The sequence below is a fragment of the Apis laboriosa genome, unplaced genomic scaffold (assembly GCF_014066325.1).
Source record: "Apis laboriosa isolate Shangri-la unplaced genomic scaffold, ASM1406632v1 scaffold5_cov152, whole genome shotgun sequence".
In the NCBI taxonomy this organism is placed as follows: Eukaryota; Metazoa; Arthropoda; class Insecta; order Hymenoptera; family Apidae; genus Apis; species Apis laboriosa.
Window position 1 is genome coordinate 4,085,173 of NW_025223857.1, and position 9,020 is coordinate 4,094,192.

The window sequence follows — 9,020 nt, forward strand, 5'->3', positions numbered from 1 at the left end:
AATTTTGCGACATTTATCTCACGTCGTTCTGGATTGATTTACGACCCTCAACGATCGAACCTACTAAAAATCGATCATGATATCAAAGCAGCCGCGTTTACACCGTCTCACCGAGACGAATTTTGCATAACGATATTATTTAGAGCAGCGTAGAGCGGCATAAATGAGATCGATAGGATCGGAGGATCGTCTTTCCTCGGTCTTTCATTCCATGTTTTCGCTCTCGATCGAACGAACGATGGCGCGTACCGGTGTCTAGATGTTATTTGGCCGCGTAAATGGCCGAGTTGCGCCACACCAAGGGCGCCCCGTTTCCTCGTTATTATTAATATTTCACAATTATCGCGAGATGCCGTTTCGCGATCGGCCGACACGATAAAAGCGTCCCGACTCTGAAACGCTGCCGGGAGGGATCGAGAATTCGAGGAGCGACGAAGAGAGAGATAGAGAAGAAGGAGGAGGAGGAGGAGGTAGCGGTGGGTGAAGGAGGGTCGTGGAAGCGAGATGGAATCGGTTCACCCGAGATAGAGGTGGTAAACCGTAAGGAGAGACAGATACGAATGGAAAGAAAAGAATAAAAAATGGAATGAGGAGAGGGACGATAGTTGGTCGAGGGTAATGAAACATTGCGAGAATGGAGGGACGAAGGCATTAAGAGAGATACTCGTTAACGATAGCCGCGATATCGCATGAAAAATCGTGCAATCGTTAGCGGCGATCCCGCGATCTAAGACGAGCGGCCATGTCAGAACGTATTCGTCAGATGTGGAGAATTCTAACATGTCGAAACAACGAGGATTAATCGCGATGTGTGTGTACGTGCAACATTATCGGGTTTAATTGACTAGTCAGCGATTATTGAAGTATCGTTGGATTTATATCGTTTATATATAAGAACGCTGAAGTTACATAATTTCATATCTATTTTTGAATATAACGGAAGAAAAATTATATATATATTCAATGTTAATAAAATTTATATTAAAAATATTTGAAAATTCGTATGATCGAATTTTAATCTTATAGAAAATTAACAATTATTGGAAACAGATATAAAAATATTTGAGATAATCTCCTCTCTTTCATGGAAATAATTTTTTATCTTAAAACAATCTATAAATGAATTATGAATTATTAGGATTATGTTCGAAGAATGTGTTGAATTTTACAAAAAAAAAAAAAAATAATAAATCTAATCTATTAATAAATTAATAAATTAATCGTTGAGATAAGTATCGTGTAGAAATTATTTTGACTACATTACTTTGAAAAAATAATATTTCTTTCGTATATATCAACATTAACATTTCAACAAGCTTGCATCATTGCTTGGTTGAATTATCAGATTTGAAGCAAGAATAAATGAAGAGATCGATCAAACAAGATCGCGTCAAACGTCAACCCAAGATACGACGGAGTAATTAACGACAAATTAAAAGCGTTAAAAAAAAAGCCGTATCGAGAGAGAAAGGGACAAGCGATTAAGCGTGTTCCGTTGTAATTTATAGAAGTACCGACCGATCGAAAATCTCGTTGATAGAAAACGTAAGATGAGGATGCGGTAATTACCGGTCGCGGATCGATAACGATCGTTCGATTCGAGATCGCGTGTTACCACAAGATTTCCAACTCTAATCGAAAGAAACTCGGACGCATTGCACAACGTTTACTTCGAATGTTGTTATAACCTTTTTTTCTTTTTTTTTTTTCCTTATCCGACAAATTTTCCACGAACTTGATCTTTGATTAGATGAGAATCGAATTAACTTAATCTTTATGTAGGAAGATAGAACAAAAAGAAAATTTATGATAATTTTATTCTATTGATTCTATTCATTTTCAAATATTTATTTTTTTATATCGAGAACATACATTGAAAACTAATTATAACTAAAAAAAAAAAAAAAAAAATGGATTGAAAAAATAGTTTATTTTTCTGTATCGAGAATATATATTGAAACTAATTATAATTTTAAAAAAGTTTGAAAAATAGCTACTAATGAGTTACGAACAGCAAAGATAGAAACAATGTATACATCATCAGTCAGACATATCGTATGTAGAATCATTTTGAATTTTTCCATCCGATTTTCCTCATAATTTACGCGATTACGTAGATCAGATCGATATCGATACGAGAAAAACGCAATTCAACGTAGTTATTTTAATAGTGCTTTTATATCGTGGAAAATACACAATTGGTATATCTATAAGATACAAAGTGTCAAAGGTTAGATTAATAAATTCTCGAATTATTTGTCGCAATATTTGAATAATAAAAATTAATTAGAATTTTAAACTTTTAAAAAACAAGATTTAATATTTGAAATAAATATTTTAATTTAAGCAATTATAAATAATGACTCAGAATTTAGAGGTTAGATTGACATGTATTTATAATCAAAGAAAAATATTTATAAACGATATGTACATAGATAAAGATGAAGAATAAATTAAAAATGAATTAAACTACGTATAAATTATAAATGCTATTCTATTATTAACTTAACAGTTAAGAAGTCTTAACCTAACCTAACAACGTCATCAAAGTAACCGATACAAATTGTTCGTAACTCATTGCACGACTGCGAACATCATTGATACCAGATTTAATTTATTTTCGAAATATTTGTACACAATATTAAGAAATACATACCATACTTTTTTCTTTCCTGTTTGTTTCTTCTTCTTTCTAGTTAAATTAAGATTTAACGAGACAGTAATTGGAGGCGAAGAAGCACTCACTAACGAAAGATGCGCAGCTATTATCGATGCTACAACGTAATTACCAACCCGATTGAATGGTTATCGAAACGACTGACACAATCGATTAATTATCCGTGGAACGATTGCTTTGATCCCGCCACGAAAAGTATTCGATCGTATTTTGTTTCCGGTCGTCGGACGATAGAGCGGCTGGAGCAACGATACCATCGATAGAAGATATATCGCGGACGCGACTGCCACGTCAATCGAGATTCGAAAGATAGCGGTCGTTCGATATCTCGTCGAACGACCGATATTAATCGACATAAAATTAACTGGTACAATTAAAAACAGAACACGTGATAGTAAGCGTACCTACGCATACTGAAATTAACAGAAAACGACAAGTTTACAAAAATCATAGGCGAAAAAAAGGTTATGTTTTTTCGATATTATAAATAATTATAAAAATTTAAATATAAGAAAATTGGTTTCCCCCACTTGTTCGACAATTATTATCGTATCATCTTTCCGAGAAATCTAGTTACAAAAATTTTTTTGTCAAGTTCAATACAAACATTTTGCACTTAACCTAAAAATATAACCGAAATATAACCGACTTGAATACCATGAATACCGTTAATACGATGAAAAAAAAACGATATAAAATATGAATCCAAATAAAAAATAAATACGTTAAAAGATTCACTCACGTTTTTTTCTTCACATTGAACCACAGTTTACGATACATCTTTATGCCACTATCAAAGAATACAATCCATCAAGGAAGCACCGTTGAATTCAATCTCTCGTAAAGTCCTATAATATCAACAGAGGGAAGAAGCGTATTTCACCGAAGAAAGCAAGAAGACAAGATAGATAAAGAAGGATGAGAAGCGAAGGCAGCCGGACTTGCCTGGGAACAAGAAAAATTCTTGGTGGATCGATTCGATCCGCTATCGAGGGAAGACAGAGCGTGCGCCAACAGATAATAATAACAATCATATTCCAAAAATCCGGGCAGCAAACAATCGGACCGGTTATCGGGAACGGACGCGTCTCGATCTCGCCGTTCTGTCGGCCCTTCTCTCTCTTCCTCTCTCCGCCGCGTTTCCCGGCATCATCGTCGTGGATCGAAGGCTCGGGACGGGGCCTACGATCGGGTAGCCCAGGCCAGCCAACACAACGCGCAGAGAGGGCCCTGGAACAGTAACGCTTCAGGCTGTGTGCGTTGCGATCCCGTATCTCTCGTTACACTTATGCAACCCGAGATTTATTGCCGATGATTATGCGCGGATGGAAGTACGCGGCGGAGGAGGTGGGGTCTCGCCCTCGGGTGCTCGCTCGGTTCGAGATATCGAACGGTCGCTATCGATTGACGTGGCCACGCCGTCCTCGATATATCCTCTATCGATGGTAATACAGTTCTCTCTCGTCCAATCTCTCCCTCCCTCTCTCTCTCTCTCTCTGTCTCTCTCTCTCTTACTCTCGTGGCTCGAGCTCCTGGACCCTCTATCTCACCACGCGCGGGAGACAGCAATGGAATATGATTTCATATCCATTTCTCTAGCCTCGACACGTTAATCAGATCTATTGGTCACGAGGACGTTCGGTTTCTCGAAGTTTTATTTAATTTTCCGTGGACGATCGTGACCAGGTCCGGTGATCTCGTTTAATGGGAGCACCGTTGGTTGTATAATCGGTCGTTTCTTCAGACCGAGAAACCGATTCTTGGAATATTACGTACGGAATCGATATTGGTTCGTTGATATTTCGATTTCTCGCCGTTTGTTCTATAATTAATTCGTCGTACCGTGTGTACCGGTCACATTGTGGATCCCTCGCGATCACGATGAAAGATTCATTCGCATCGAAAATCGCCGCGTCGATCGCACGGGGCGACCGCGGTGCAATTAGGAAAACACGGCGTGGAGGAGCGGGAGACCAGGATACGCACCGTTAACGGGAACATGAATAGAAACAATCGAGGCACGGTACAATGGGAGCGACAACGGACCCGCCACTTAGAGAAGAGCGAACTGCGCTTGCATTTCAACCCGGCCCCGCTTCCTCCTATCTACGAGATCGGACATATTGTGAAGCGCGCAACCGGCGTAGATACGCGGAAACCGCCGATATCTCTAAGTATGTTATTATTACGTAATGCTGAATAACAATGCGAAACAAGGCGATATCTCCTCCTGTAAAGCAGCGATAACGCGCCGCTGAGCTTTCCATATGGTTTGTGAGAAAGCAAATATCTTCCAACGGGCTATCCCTGTTTCCCTTCCCTCGTTTACGGATTTAAGCCTGGATTTCCTTGTTTTTGCGATAATTACGCGCTCTGTCGGTTATGTTTGGAATATATTATCGTATTTTATCGTATACATTAAAATCGTTTTATTACAGCGTTACGAAAGAGAAAGAGAGAGAGAGAGAGAGAGAGAGAGAGAGAGAAAGAGAAAGAGAGAGAGAAAGACTTGTATTTTTTTTGTGACATAGATTTCCAAAGCTTGATCCTTCACGAATATACAAATATTTTTCTAATTTCAATAAATAGGATAAGAATTGTATTCAATTTTATTGGCCAATTTTTTCGAATTCTTCGCGCTAATTTTTAAATTTTAATCGAATTAAATGAAGGGGTGGATGCGGCTTAAGATGGAAACCTCCGTTGAAAGCGTGGTCCAGATTAGGCAAGAGGAAAATCGAATGGAAAACGCAGCAACGATCGTTCCGGGTGTATCAGTGATCGACGTCGTACGCCACGGATGGTTTATGCGTATCGAATCGACCGATATCAGCGGCCGTATAAAGTTTATCGCGAGGCTAACGACAAATCGTAATCTGTATACCGGCTTGGTTCGCGACAGAAGAGAAAACGTCGCGTCGAGGAAAGTTTCCGCTCGTACGCGGCGCGCGTGTAGAATGCACGTAGGTCGAGGCGATAAAGTAAGTCGAACGCGTGCAGCAGCGCGCGCTCGATACAAAAGCGTGTGTGCACACCTCTCGAGGAGCTCTATCTACGTTGAAAACGTAGCCCAACGAACGGTGAAAAATCAGCGTGGAAGCTGCGATACGGTCGAACGATAAATAACCGTGGATAAAATATGACGAAATGTATATATTTCCAACGAAAGCACGAGGCTTGTTAAAAATATTATATATATATATGTAAAATATCGATAACGGGTCCGTCGATTTCTTAAATTAACGAGACACTAATTACCCAGCAGGAAGATAATCGATAAGAACGGCAACCGACTCGTCTTGCGTTTTATCACCGGCCACGAATATTTCACGATCCCGAGATTTGAATTATCCGGCAGCGGTCGAGGGAAAGTTGCGGTTCTTTTAATCCGTCTTATTAACCGGATTAGATAAACCTGCCGAGGCAAACACTTTCGTGGCGATTGATACGCAATCGCGGCGCTAGGAGGAAGTCGCGGAGCGATAACGATCTGAAAAATTATTAATCCGCAACCGTTGGATTCGCTTCCGTTAAATGAAAATGTTCAAGCTGGTTTCGATCGAATCGGCCAATTTCGAGAACTCGAGTTTTTTTTTTTCGACCCGAATCGAACCGGAGAGGAAAGAAAGAGAGAGAAATATCTCGTTGATTTTATAACATTCTTCGAGGAGAATTCTGTGATTCGAGCTCGAAGGAAGAAGAATAAAAAAATTTCGTTGTTATGATGAAACAACGATAATTCAATAATGACGAAGATTCGAGTTAACGAGGGTCGATTGTAAGGAAGGAAATTTATTGACCCAATAATCTCGGGTACAAGAATAGTTGCCAAGATCCTTAGACAATTTCACAATTTCGAAGGCAGGAACAAGGAACGGATACAGGTACGATTCGTCGCGTTTCCAAGATTCAGGCAAGATTCATCTGCGCGTTTCACGCGCGAGCATCAAGGTAGCCGGTACTATAAATTCTCTACACGGTGTTCTGAAGAATATCAGATCTACGCACGGTAATATATTTCTCGACCCGATGGCAAACGATATTTCCTTTTTTTTTTTTCCCTCCCCTTCCTTCCTCCTCCTCATAGCTGGATTTTTCGTCCAGTCGTTAAATTCGATTTTAAGCAAAATGATTGGAAGCGACCGAAAGAGAAAACAAAAAAAAAAAAAAAAAAGAAAAAAAAAAAAAAAAGAAAAAAAAAAGAAAAAGAAAAAAAAAGCGCGGATGAAACACGCGGACGGGGAAAGATTGGGAAAGAGACAGAGGTTGGGTTAGAGAGTCAGTCGTTGCCGCGATTAATAAATCCCGCGAGCGGCCCGTAACTCTCTCGGCGAGCTATAACTCGAAATAGTTGCCGTGGCTTATCCGGCGTCGATCGGCCGCCGTCACACGATGCGTCGTGACGCCAGCCCACGAACCGCGTCGCCGCCGATTATACCGTTCGTCGGTATACAGACCCGTGTTTTTTTCTCTCCCTTTCCTCTTTTCTCCTCCCTCTCTTCTCTCTTCCTCCTCCTCCTCCTCCTCCTCCTCTTTCCCTTTCCCGTATTTGCATCGACGAGATAAAACCGCTCGAATTGAATCGACGCCGATGGATCCGAAAGATGATTTCTCGTTTTGGAAGTCGAACGGATTTATAGGCGTCCAATTGCGGATTGGATTCGCCGATTGACGAATGGAGGGGTTGAAGTGGGAGTTAAGTGTTTATGGATAATCGAAGAGAGAGAGAGAGAGAATTGAGAATCGAATCGAGCGGTGGACGATGATGTTGTTAATTTCTTCTTGGAAAATTCAAAGCGTGGAGTAGCTATTATCGCTTATTAAGATGTTCGATAATAATAAAATCACTTACTCGTTACCAGGTTTCAAATAGCATCGTTACAGCTATCGTACACAGACTCGTTCAAAAATTGAATCGATCAATGCTAAACGTGACATACAAGCTGAATCTGGTCAATATTTCGTTTATTCCATCATTATCACAACATTCGAATTTTCTAACCTCTTTGCAAATCTGTAAATTCCAATATCGATGCCACAATTTGTCTCGACATTTGTCTTCCGATAAAATTTCATCGTTAAAATCGAATCATCGTGCTACTCACGGCTTACGACGGGCAATAATTTTTTGGAGGTGTCCCAAGAAAGGAAGTAGCGAGAGGAGCCGCGTCGTGTAACAGCGGCTGCACGACTCACACCTGTTGCCGCACGCCAACGCCGCGGCAAAGCGGCACGGAGAGTTCGGTACGCGGCAATCGATTATTTAGCAACAAGCCGCAGAAATTGGAAGGTTAATTTCGCCCGCTTGTTTACGCTCGTCCGCAATTTGATTGCCTACCTCCATACTCCCCCCAACCTTTCCGCCCATCGCCCTCTCTTTGTCCATCCTTCTCCCCATGCCTTTACCTTCCCGCGGTTTATCCTTGTTGTACAGACACGTTCTGCGCACGAACACACGAACGAGGAGGCGATCAAACGGCGACGTGGGTTCACAGGTAGTTGCCTCGTGTCCTTCTTCTCTCAGATTAGCTGCGTCCGGTCTGTCGGTTGATCGATTAAGCCGTTTAATCGATCGATGGTACGAGATGAACTCTCTCTCTCTCTCTCTCTCTCTCTCTCTCTCTCTCTCTCTCTCTCTCTCTTTCTTCTTTCGAGGGGAAAATATTTTCGTTGATGTTTGTATTATTATTATTATTATTATTTTACTATTATTATTAGACTGTGAATATTTATACGAATTTGGAACGTAAGTTGGGGAAGAAAGCAAATCTTTTGTCACTTTGCATAAAAATCTATTATCGTATATTTAATAATATTCGATATTTCCAATCATTTGTTCTTAATTTTATACTCGAAATGTTTTTTAATAATTGTTGCTGGTTTAATTATTTTTTTCTAGATTCGGATAAGTATTCAAATTTATATCAATCTCATTCTCGTAGCTACTTTTATCTCGTTCCCTATTTATTTATTTTTTGAAAATTGTTCGTTTCATTTCGATTCTAGCCGAGGCTCGAAGCGATGCTACGAGAAAGATATCGGTCCATCGATGTCCACAATATATAATCGTAGTCATAATTTAATTGAATAACGAGCCGCGGTGCCGGGGAGATAGGAGCGTACGAAACGTTAATGAAGTTCGACACTTCGATTTAGATTATCGGCCGACAACCGATTGATCGATTACACGCCCGATGAAAACGAACGGGTCGACGAACGCCCGTACGCCAGTTTCGTGTTACCTTTCCTCGTGGAATGTGCGTCTGTCGCTCTATTTTTCAACGCGACCTCGATTACCCAACACCGATCTCGATATCAGCGAAAAAAAAAAAAAAAAAAAAAA

The 9,020-nt window shown here is 40.2% G+C and overlaps 1 protein-coding gene across 2 annotated transcripts in view; it reads right to left on the reverse strand.

Moving 5' to 3' along the window:
• LOC122718130 (zinc finger protein ush) overlaps positions 1-9,020 on the reverse strand; it is a 179,349-nt gene that overhangs the window by 100,155 nt on the left and 70,174 nt on the right. The window lies entirely within an intron of this gene.